The sequence below is a fragment of the Magallana gigas genome, chromosome 5 (assembly GCF_963853765.1).
Source record: "Magallana gigas chromosome 5, xbMagGiga1.1, whole genome shotgun sequence".
Taxonomy (NCBI): Eukaryota; Metazoa; Mollusca; class Bivalvia; order Ostreida; family Ostreidae; genus Magallana; species Magallana gigas.
Genome location: NC_088857.1, coordinates 34,602,336 through 34,614,344, shown reverse-complemented (window position 1 = coordinate 34,614,344; position 12,009 = coordinate 34,602,336).

Here is a 12,009-nt window from a genome sequence, read left to right as displayed (position 1 = left end):
CAACAAAATCACACGATGGATAATGGGTAATAGATACGATGGGAAATGGGCAATTTACCCGATGAAACAGTATGGGGAATTTGTGGGGGACCCAAATATACTGGGTACGAAATTCAGCATCAGACTTACCCAACCTAAATGCAAGACACAAAACGTCGTGAGTACATATTTACAATTCTGCTGGGCGCTAAAGGCTCCATTTGAACGACAGTGAGTTACGTAAATGCTGTACTGCACTGCACTGCTGTCGTCTGCTCGGGGCGCTCGTATATATACACTTTGGTCGGTAGGTGCGAATCACCTCACGCGCAAAACATACGGTACCGTACGGATTGGCGCCATGTATGAGGAGAATCACACTGAGATTATCTTTGCAACCAAAGTAGTGTTTACGAGTAAATATGGGACTATGCTTATGATTAATTGCTTGGATAAGTAAAAGAATTATGCCTTGAACATTTAGGTAAGTCTTGTTGCGGTAAATACTCCGTTTATAGTACGGATGATCTCTCATTGAGGAAATTCTGGTTCATGATATACATACGGAACAAATATTCAATACAAGTTTATATAAATACAATGCATTACCTTGATGTAAATAACCTAACAGCTAGGGTGTATTTACGAAGAAATTAAGCTTTACATGTTACTTAGGAACAGATAGAAAGGAAAATCATGATGCTATATTCACTGAAAAATCCGTAACATTTGTAATGACGACCACATTTCAAAAAGAACTGTGAAACCTATAATTTTGGTGAAAAAATAAAAGATCTGGTCTACAAAATCATGAATTCAGTTTTCCTTTCAGCTTTGTGAGAGTAAAGAAGATAATTTTTTTAACATTATATGCATTAACATCCATTTTGGCCCTGCCCTAGAGTAAAACCCCATCCTTGAGGGGAGATGGTAATTAAAATTTCAGTAGAGGACTTCCTGGTAAACATAATTATTAGTCAGTTTTTTTTATACAGATGTGTGAAAATAGAGAAGAAGAATTTTAAACATTATAGAAGATTTTCTAAGATTTAATACATTTTTACTATTTGGCCATATTGGCCCCACCCTAGAGCCTGAACCCCTGACATCATAATCATGCATTTAGGTTTTAACACATATATAAATGGGAGTAGAGAAGATTTTCTAAGATTTAATACATTTTTACTATATGGCCATATTGGCCCCACCCTAGAGCCAGAACCCCTGACCCAGGGGCCATAAATTTTTACAATTTTGGTAGAGGGCTTCTTGGACATCATAACCATGCAACCAGTTTTTTCCTCACATGCGTGGGAGTAGAGAAGAAGATTTTTGAAAATTAGGCTTTTTTTTGCATATTTGGCCCCGCCCGTGGCACCCCAGGGGTGGTAGAGCCATGAATTTCACAATTTAGATTCTTCTTACCATAGAGATGCTTCACACCAAAAATGGTAACGATTGGCCTGGTAGCTTTCAAGAAGAAGTTAAAAATGTAAAATTGTTAACGCACGACGACGGACGAAGACCAATTGCAATAGATCACCTGAGTGACTCAGGTGACCTAAAAAACGGTTACTAAGCAATTTAACCATGGCAACCGCACTGTTGATGTTATTATAAAAATGATTTTGTTGTTGAAACCTTCCTTGTACAATACACATGGTTATTATAGTTTTCAAGATTAATAAATGTTGCTTAACATTTCCTAAATTCATGACAGTAATGGGCATTTAAGCACCGAAAATGGATGTTACTATGGAACATGTGTATCCTAGCAACAAAGGTGCTATGCGATAATATATCAAAGTTTCATATTGTATTCTTTGTCACAACGTGTGGTAACCATAGCAACACCATATGGCAACGAACATGAATTTGGTGTTTTAAGTGTTTACAACATGCAATACAAACAATGTTGATGTTAAATACTTTGTGAAAAACATTTAATCAACTATTTAATATGCATCTATCAGTTATCAAGATTTTGTCTTATGAAAAAGTGGTAAGCTGTGCATGGAAAATGGCAACCTTTTTCAGCTTTCAACAGCTGTGATGTTGAGATTTTCATGGAGTGTAGTAATGTTACATGTACTAGAGACTCTTTGTTTCATGACACAAAGCTACAACGTAAAATTATCGTTGTTTGGTCCAAGGTGGCTTTTTTTGCGGCAGTTGTCGAAAGAGACGACGGTATATTGTTTTACTCTTGAGTGTCTGTATGTCTGTCCGTAACAAAAATTTGTCACATTTTTCTCTGCAACTAGTTTTTGCCGGTGCTTTGTTTAGGCAAGCCCTATGGTGGGATCTTTATTTTAATTTTTATTCACAGATGTAAGAAATTTTAATACACTCTTTGTTTCTTCACAGCAGAGCGGAGGTTTTACTAGTGAGCATTAGATCACAGATTTCTTGGTTTTTTTTGCAGTTGTATCCTTATCAGAAGTTGGAATTTTACATTGTTGAGCAAGTGTGTAGGGTTATTTGATTTTAAAAAGACTATTGTATTTCCAGCTTATCCAAATTATCCCACAGAGACATCTTCATTGTCGCTGTTAAATCGACTATGAGAATATCTTGTTTCTGCAACCCCCGCGTCTACTTCTTCTTCTACTTCAAGGACGTTGTACTAATACTAACCTGCAATAAAAAAATTCAAACTCATTAAAGCTGCATGGGAAGTTGTTTTTTAATTTGCTATTATGGTATCAAATAATTTTCCATACAAACCAATTATCTTAGAAAGTTACAAACTTTCGCCTATTGACACCAGCAGAATCTGTCTCCTTTCCAAAATAGAAATATTAAAATTAAATAAAAATAATTTATTTATGGGCATACCAAAAAACAAAATGCATCATTCATAGGAATGTTTAGTAAAGGAAACCGTTTGGTTTCGTCCCCCGAATGTTTTGGTTTATGTAACCCGCATGTTATGCATCGATTGTAAACCCAAAAAAACTTCAGACCTAATATTGAACAAAATGTACACATGGTTATTTTTTATTTGCCATAGCATTACTCATATTTAGACACTATTACACACGATGTCAAAGTCGCGTATATCTGCGTAAGAAAATTGATTATGTTCTTATGAACTTTTTGGGTTAAAAATAGATAAAGTTTCAATGAAGAAATCATATCCCCTTGCATCATTTTCATTGGTATATGTATTTTTGTTAAAATTGTTTTTAAAAAAGGAAAACAATGTTAACTATTTCTCTTTTTTGCTTGTCAAGATCTCGGATAAGTCTACCCCCCCCCCCCCCCCTTAGCTCCTACTTTTAATTGCTGTGAATCTGTGCATGTATGGTATTCTTATCACATGAAAAAGCTTGGGTGAAAATTCAACATTTCTGTTAAAACTTGTGCATTACGGTTATTAACAAAACACAATTACCTTCTGTTGTTTTTTGTTTTATTTGGAATGTGCAATATATCTGCAAGATTTTTGTTGCCAACATCAATACTATCATCCGCATGGTATTGAAACGTTAGAATTCTTACTACATTTAACTGAGACTTTGCATTTACCAGGACGTTGACGTTTGAGCTGTCTTCTGGACTCCGTACCTTTCTTATATTTGAGATTTTAATCGGGGTCTTGGCGGCTGTTGCTTCGTGAAAGGACAGGTGTTTAGTTTGGCCGAAGTAACCATTTTTGGAAACATCTGTATCCGTTTGCAGCTTTCCAACAAAAGTAACTGTAATAAGATGGAAGATAATCCGTGGAGACATCCTTCAACTTCATCTTCTTCTAACCTGCGTTTGCACTTGGCCATGATTTGGAGCTTTTTGGCGGGAAATAAGAAGCGAGATTTGTTTAAGGTTACCTTAATCCCGAACCCAACTTCTTAAACACGTGATTTAATGCTGTACCCATGATTAAAACACGAATTGCTCTGTTTTAAGTTAAGCATAAATTCGTTTTAGTCGTATGAAATAAAGCTGTCCACAAAATATTAAAATGAAATTTATTGTATGAACAATAAGCGGGATTTGTTTTGGGGAATCAGGAATTTGGTGAATCTTCATGAAAGATGTGCTTAAACAACCCCATTCAGCAAGTTTGCTGGAAATTAGGTGGTTAATGTATTGTTCTCGGATTTCTCGTTTTTGTTATTCAGATTAACGAGCCAGATTTTATATAAATGAATCTTTTATATCAGTATTTGGCAATGTTGGTGCAGCGGTTTTTGAGAACGTTCAGGGCTGTCAGGCTTACTCAAAACACTGCTTCAAATGGGTTAAATGGATCGACTTAAAATGTTCTAGTCTAATGTGATTTTGTCAGTAAAGAAGGAGAAAAAAGTGTTTTCGTTTGGTCCTGAGTTTTGCATTTTTAGGAGTGAGAGGTCAATCCGTTTATTTAAAAACTAGCTTTCTCAGATTTATAACTTCTCAATGTTGCAACCTAATAGAACCTATTTAATTTATAGACAATGTAGAAAAGGTTTAGACACAAGTTCTTATAAATGTACATTGAATGCCATGAGAAGAAGACAAAGGTTAAGAGAAGTCACTCAGTTTTTACCAAAGTTTCTTTTATGAATTATGATAATGAAAAAAAAAGTATATTTTGAGAAAAAAAAGTTGATTATTTAAAACGCGTTAGTGCTTAGATGTTTTTATTGCTACGTATTAATCTGATTTTTCCAACGAAAGGTGAACACAATTTTTTTGTAAACGTATCCCATTGCTTATGAACGTCAACCAATCTTGCGTAAGTGTTTCCCATTGCTACAAAACTAATCATCTGGATTCTTAAACGTTAGTTTTATTAATTAACAATTTTTCTGCATAAATATCCAAGATAGAACATTGGTTTTCCCCACCTGTTGTAGTGTAAAGCTAAAGTTCAATTTTAGGCTTGAGAGCTTTTCTACCTTTACTATATAATAGTTAAAGAACCTGTTGGTCAGAATTCATTAGTTTCTAGTCTAGAAAGTATAATACTGCTTTTTCGTTAAGTTTTTCATACTCTATCACAACATTTCGGTTCCCAAAGAATAATCCTCCACCGATCCATACTATATTGCTCCGAAATAAGCTGTAGGGTTTTGTGTACATTCTCTGCATGATGAGATATAAGATTCACTGCTAAACAAGATGAATCAAAATTTGGTGGGATTTTTAATTCAAAATATTGATTTGCTTACCATCAAATCTCGAAAGTATCCTATATTAAGCCAAGCAAAATATGAAGTGTTGTATAAATTCCTTCGCACTGCATCTGCAACCATTATTAGTATTTAGATATCAAAATTCTAGCAAAATGCACACCTCTGATATATGTACAACTGATCTGCAAAATAACTTCATATCTTGAAAATTGTAGGAGGGGTTTTCAGTACAATAGGGGGTACCCTATATGCAATATTTAGCCAAAAAATAACTAAGTTCAACAGGTGGTATTTTTTTTTCATAAATTATCAGAAATCAAACTCCTAACACTATGCACACCTTAGATACATGTACAAATGATCTGCAAAACAACATTTTCCTATCTTGAAACTGTAGGAGGAGTTATCCGTACAAGAAGGGTACCCCTTCGGCAGCCGCTCGCCTGCCTGTTTTTGTTTACATAGGTTCAATATACCAATAAAACCTTTTTCAAGCTGATTTGTCTTCTTATTCATTTTAAGCATAAATAAACAGTTCCTAACGATTAACGAATGCATTTGAAGTCTAAAACTGGAATTTTTAATTCAACATTCAAAATGAAAACAAAAGCTTTGTTTACATACCGAAGAATTTCAATCCCTGTTACTCGCTTATAACTCAACAAATGAGTCAAATTTCTGTTGCCTATTAAAACTGCCTTTTTGCAGCATGGTATAATTAAAATCGAAAAATAATTTTTGACCAAAATCGTGACCATGCCCCTTTAAAGTTCCAAGTTATCTCTTGGTGAATTTAAGATGGGGCGAAACCGTTGTGCAAATGTAGAATGGCGAATTAAATAAAGGGCGAAAATAACCCTTTATACGGCAATAAAGTAAATATTGGCTAGCCAAAAATACTGATGTGTGGTATGTGTACACTGATGTTTGAATAAACGCCAGATGATGTATCTTTTTGAAGGGTTAAAACTAAACAGAAGAAAAGCAAATTACTAATTTTACCAAGGTATTTTGCATACATGTGTACACTATTGCTGTAAAATAAGCAAATTGAAATTTTAATATATTTCTGTGTCAAATGCAATATTAAAAGTTATAACCATCAACAACAAAAAGCATGACCACTCATTATTAGTCCCCTACCGGTTTCACCGGAGGGGACTATAGCTTTCCTCTGCGTCTGTCTGTCCGTCCGTCTGTCCGTCCGTCCGTCCGTCTGTCTGTCCGTCCGTCAGTCCGTCTGTCTGTCCCACTTCAGTTTTCCACACTTTTTTTCTTTATGCATTTGAGGAATAATATGAAACTTGCTGAACAGCTTCAAAATGTCAAACTACAGATCAAGTTTACACTTTTGTAGCGTCTGATTGACATATTTTCGAGAAATTAATTTTTTATATTCCAACTTTTTAATGTTCGGGTTCGTTATCGGGTTCGGTGTGTAACTGAATAAACGAGGTCAGTATGGTATGTAGTCAGTAATAATATCGTGCGTTACTTGTACCATTCCGTTTCCTGTACCATTCCTTTTATCATTTCTAACAAACAAATAAAGTCTATAAAATAGTGTCAAGCATTGTGTTGTAAATTTAATCGGCAGGGTTTTTTTTGTATTATTTATATGTAAACGGTGTGACCGTTGGACCGAGCACAGATTTCACACAGTGCAGTTTGATTTTTGTAGAACAAAATTTATTTGAAACGCACACAGTAGGATCCGCCTGGTTGCCTACTCAGATCATTAGATAAAGTTTAACTAAACGTCGCGTGCTCAGTCTACATTATGACGTCATGTTTCAGACGTAAAACGTGCACGTTTTGTCTTCCGAAATAGCCGAAGAGAGTTACGTGATTCCGAACTTTTTTTTAATTTCTTCTCTCATTGTTTATCAATTTATTTCAAATAAATGCCGCGGTAATAAAATTGAATACTTTATTCAGTATCTAAAAGATCAGTTCCTTGATGTTAATGTTTTTATTTTCCATCTGATAATTTGATAAGATATACATAGAACTAGTCGTGTTTCTTGATTGAAGCACTATTGAAACTTATCTTGGTGTCCTCTTTTATTGTCCCCCGCCGCAACGCGGTGCGGGGACATAGAAATGCCGGGCGTCCGTCCGTGCGTCCGTGTGTCCGTGCGTCCGTGTGTCCGTCCGTCACACTTTTTTGTAAGCGCTCTCATGCCTACAAATTTTGACCGATTTTCATTAAATTTATACCAAATGTTTATACTACTAATACTTTGGTCAAGTTCGAAAATCAGCATTGGTCGATACTTTTTGTTGGAGTTATAGGACTTTGATCACAATAATGACTGTTTTATCTAAAAATTGACCTTGTAAGCGCTCTCATACCTACAAATTTTGACGGATTTTCATTAAATTTATACCAAATGTTTATACTACTATTACCTTGGTCAAGTTCGAAAATCAGCATTGGTCGATACTTTTTGTTGGAGTTATAGGACTTTGATCACAATAATGACTGTTTTATCTAAAAATTGACCTTGTAAGCGCTCTCATACCTACAAATTTTGACGGATTTTCATTAAATTTATACCAAATGTTTATACTACTATTACCTTGGTCAAGTTCGAAAATCAGCATTGGTCGATACTTTTTGTTGGAGTTATGGGACTTTGACCACAATAACGACTCCGTTTTATAAAAAAAATTGACCTTGTAAGCGCTCTCATGCCTACAAATTTTGACGGATTTTCATTAAATTTATACCAAATGTTTATACTACTATTACCTTGGTCAAGTTCGAAAATCAGCATTGGTCGATACTTTTTGTAGGAGTTATGGAACTTTGTGACGGATTTATCACACTTTTTTTTAAGCGCTCTCATGCCTACAAATTTTGACGGATTTTCATTAAATTTATACCAAATGTTTATACCACTGTTATCTTGGTCAAGTTCGAAAATTAGCATTGGTCGATACTTTTTGTTGGAGTTATGGGACTTTGTGACCTTGTAAGCGCTCTCATGCCTACAAATTTTGACAGATTTTTATTAAATTTATACCAAATGTTTTTACCGCTAATAATCAAGTTCTTTTAGATTGTAGTATTTTGGATATATTTGCGACAGGAAAAATAGAAAAAAAAATGGGTGGTGGGGGTAAAAAAATGTTCCTCCCAACCTCCCCACACATTTAATTCTGGAACAGCCCTGAATGTTTGAAAATATTCCAATATACAGTATACTAGTATATTGCTTGACCGGCGGGGGACCCTGGAATTCTATTCTTGTTTCTTTTAATTCAAATTACCTTTTATTGAAACACTAGAACATTTTAATCGAGTATAGGGGCAATAAACATTGATAAGTACCAGTCAATCAATGATCGAACTAACTTTTTAAAAACAAAATGGCTGCCAATATGGCGGCGCCCAGGGCTGGAAAAAAAAATTTTTGGCCTTAGTTCCCCTGATTCAACTTTCATTTTTAACTGATTTTCTTATATATACGTTTTACCATTAATCCTCGCTTCGCGAGGCGGCCTTCGCCCGCCTCTCGCTGCGCTCGGTAATATGTAAACGGTGTGACCGTTGGTAAAATCTATTTAAAACGCAAAAAGTAGGATCCGCCAGCATGGTTGCCTACTCAAATCATTCGTCAAAGTTAAACTAAACGTCGCGTGCCAGTCTACATTATGACGTCATATTTCAGACGTAAAATGTTCAAGTTTTGTTTTCGGAAATAGCCGAAGAGAGTTACGTGATTCCGATTTTTTTTATTTCTTCTTTTATTGTTCATCAATTTAATTCATATGAATGCCAATGTAATAAAATTGAATACTTTATTTAGTATCAAGAAGATCAGTTCCTTGACGTTAATGTTTTTATTTTCCATCTGATATTTTGATAAGACAAACATAGAACAAGTCGTGTTTACTTAATTGAAGCGCTATTGAAACTTATCTGGTTTCCTTTTTAATTTCTTTTAATTCAAATTACCTTCTATTGAAACACTGGAACTTATTTAATCGAATTTAGGGGCAATAAACATCGATAAGTTCCAGTCAATCAATGATCAAACTAACTTTTTAAAAACAAAATGGCTGCCAATATGGCGGCGCCCAGGGCTGGAAGAAAATTTTTTTGGCCTTAGTACCCCTGATTCAACTTTCATTTTTCACTGATTTTCTTATATATACGTGTTACCATTAATCCTCGCTTCGCGAGGCGGGCTTCGCCCGCCTCTCGCTGCGCTCGGTAATATGTTTTACGGTGTGACCGTTGGGGCGAGCGCAGAAGGAACCACACATCTGTCATCATTGTTAAATGCAACCCGTGGACTTGCCCTAACCAAAAAAATTTGGCTTTGTCTCGAAAACTTTTACCACCGCAAGGAACCCGAAGTTATCAAACTTTTATTCCAATGGCCCCTTCCTAGTCTTATACACTTAAACAAACTACCACTGAGCATTAATAAAATGTTAAACAGACTTACATTGTATTAAAATAGTTTGATAAACACAACGCCGTTTTTTTTTATGTAGATACAATTATGATTTATCTTTTCTTTACCTTTTAATAATGATCATTAAAATCAGTAAAAAATAAATTGTGTCTGTTATTTCTCATTTTGTTCCTTGTTGTAACCTGTGTTTTAATTATTTTCCTCTGTGACATTAATTCTGTTTTAAATCTTTTTAATTTTTGTACGCTATATAAGCGTTGTAGACATGTGCCCTCACCCCTTTCTTAGTGTGTGATATCCAATATTATTTGACCACATATGCAAATATATAACAAATACATGTACCGGTAGATATTTTAACAGTTTAATTCTTTTCTTTTATCTATTCATTACAAAATGACGTGGCTGCACGTAGATCTAATAATGATTAGACTTTTCTTTCTTAATAATTTTTTGTCACCTACCTAACGTATGCATATATGATTGGATCAATATGACAATAAATTTAGCATGGAACTTGCATGTGTATTTACTAAGCAAAAAAAAAAATCATCAAAACAAAACTAATCAGCCAAAGAGTCACCGTTAACACTGATACTGAGTACTTCCTACATGATTCAGTACATATGTTTGATCCACCTCTAAATGTAACGCGAGATCTTTGTGACGTCATAGTTAACCTTCTTTTGCGCTCGACAGTTTTCGTAAATTGTCGGACAAATTCGGGAAAGGAAATGACGTCATATGTCAGCAAAAGTTCAGTTTTTTAACGTAAGCTTATGTGTTGTTTACTGTAATGTTTTTAAAAGGATTTTTTTTATTGTTAAATGAAAATGATGTATGCAATTTAGAGGTAAGAATTTTCCGTATAATCACTTCCTGTTCCACCGTGTTGCTATGCACCGCAAAGGATCACTGGGATAGTAGAACGTTTTCACGCGGGTCCACAAAATTTTCTTTGAACAATGTGCAGATTTCAACTCGAATTTCCTCCGTTCGTACACGTTGTCTATGGAGCTCGCTACGCGAGCGGCGCTTTGCGCCGCCTCGCTGCGCTCGCTATTACAATCGGGTTCGTTGTCGGGTTGGGCTGTTTAACTGTTTGGTTTGATTCGGGGTACAGAAGACGGTAAGAAATGATATTGTGCATAACAGTGCATTGTTTTCACAATTTTTTTACCAGCGAATACAGAATAGACTTGGCGAAATTACAGGAAATGAAATAAAGAGTATTATTTTACATATTTCCTATTTAATTTCTATATCAACTATATAGTTTTAATTTCCTCTGTTCTTTTATCTCTGATTGAAGCATGACATCTCGTTTACAATAGTTCTGAAATAGTTGTGTGCTTGGAAGCTTTCATAGAATAATACAAACCGGTAGGGGACGTGTATTGCTTATGCAATACTCTCAGAATGCTTGTTTATATTTAATTCAATACAAAGAAAAAAATATGTTTGTGTCTATGCCTTCAGGATAAACAAAATGAACAGCTTAAATAAACATTTTGTTAATATTCCATTCATGATCAAAACATTGTAAAATGAATATCAAAACTTCAACACATTGCTATTTGGCACTGTAGAAAGTATTCTGTAATACAATTTAACAGTTTCAACACTTTATGCGTGAGTAGAAGAAAAAAAGAACAATTATAATGGTTGTCTACAAAATATATGTAGTAAAGATGTACAATTTTTTATGCCCTCCTTCGAAGAAGGGAGGGCATATTGCTTTGCTGCTGTCGGTCGGTCCACCAACAGTTTCCGTTCATTTTCTTTGCAAAGGATAAACATATTGAAATGCAATTTGGTATACAGGTTTATCACGATAATATCTAGGTCAAGTTCTATATTGGGTACGATCGAGCAATTTTCGACAGAGTTATGGCCCTTGGACTTAGAAAAATTCGAGTTATTTGCAGTTTCCGCTCATTTTCTTCCCAGATGGTGCACATATTAATATGAAATTTGGTATGCAGGTTTATTTAAACAAGCATTCTGAGAGTATTGCAAAAGCAATACGCGTCCCCTACCGGTTTGTATTATTCTACGAAAGCTTCCAAGCACTATTTCAGAACTATTGTAAAGAAGATGTCATGCCTTAATCAGAGATAAAAGAACAAACTCTGAGGAAATTAAAACTATAACGTTATAGTTGATATAGAAGTTAAATACAAAGTCAGTATAATAATACTCCTTATTTTATCTCATGTAGTTTCGCCAAGTCCATTAAGTATTCGCCGGTAAAAATTTGTGAAAACGATGCACTGTTATGCACAATATCATTTCTTACCGTCTTCTGTATCCCGAATCAAACCAATCAGTTAAACAGCTGTACCCGACAACGAACCCGATTGTTATAATACAAAAAAAACCCTGCCGATTAAATATACAACACAATGTTTGGCACTCTTTTACAGAATTTATATGTTTGTTAGAAATGATAAAAGGAATGGTACAAGTAACGCACGATA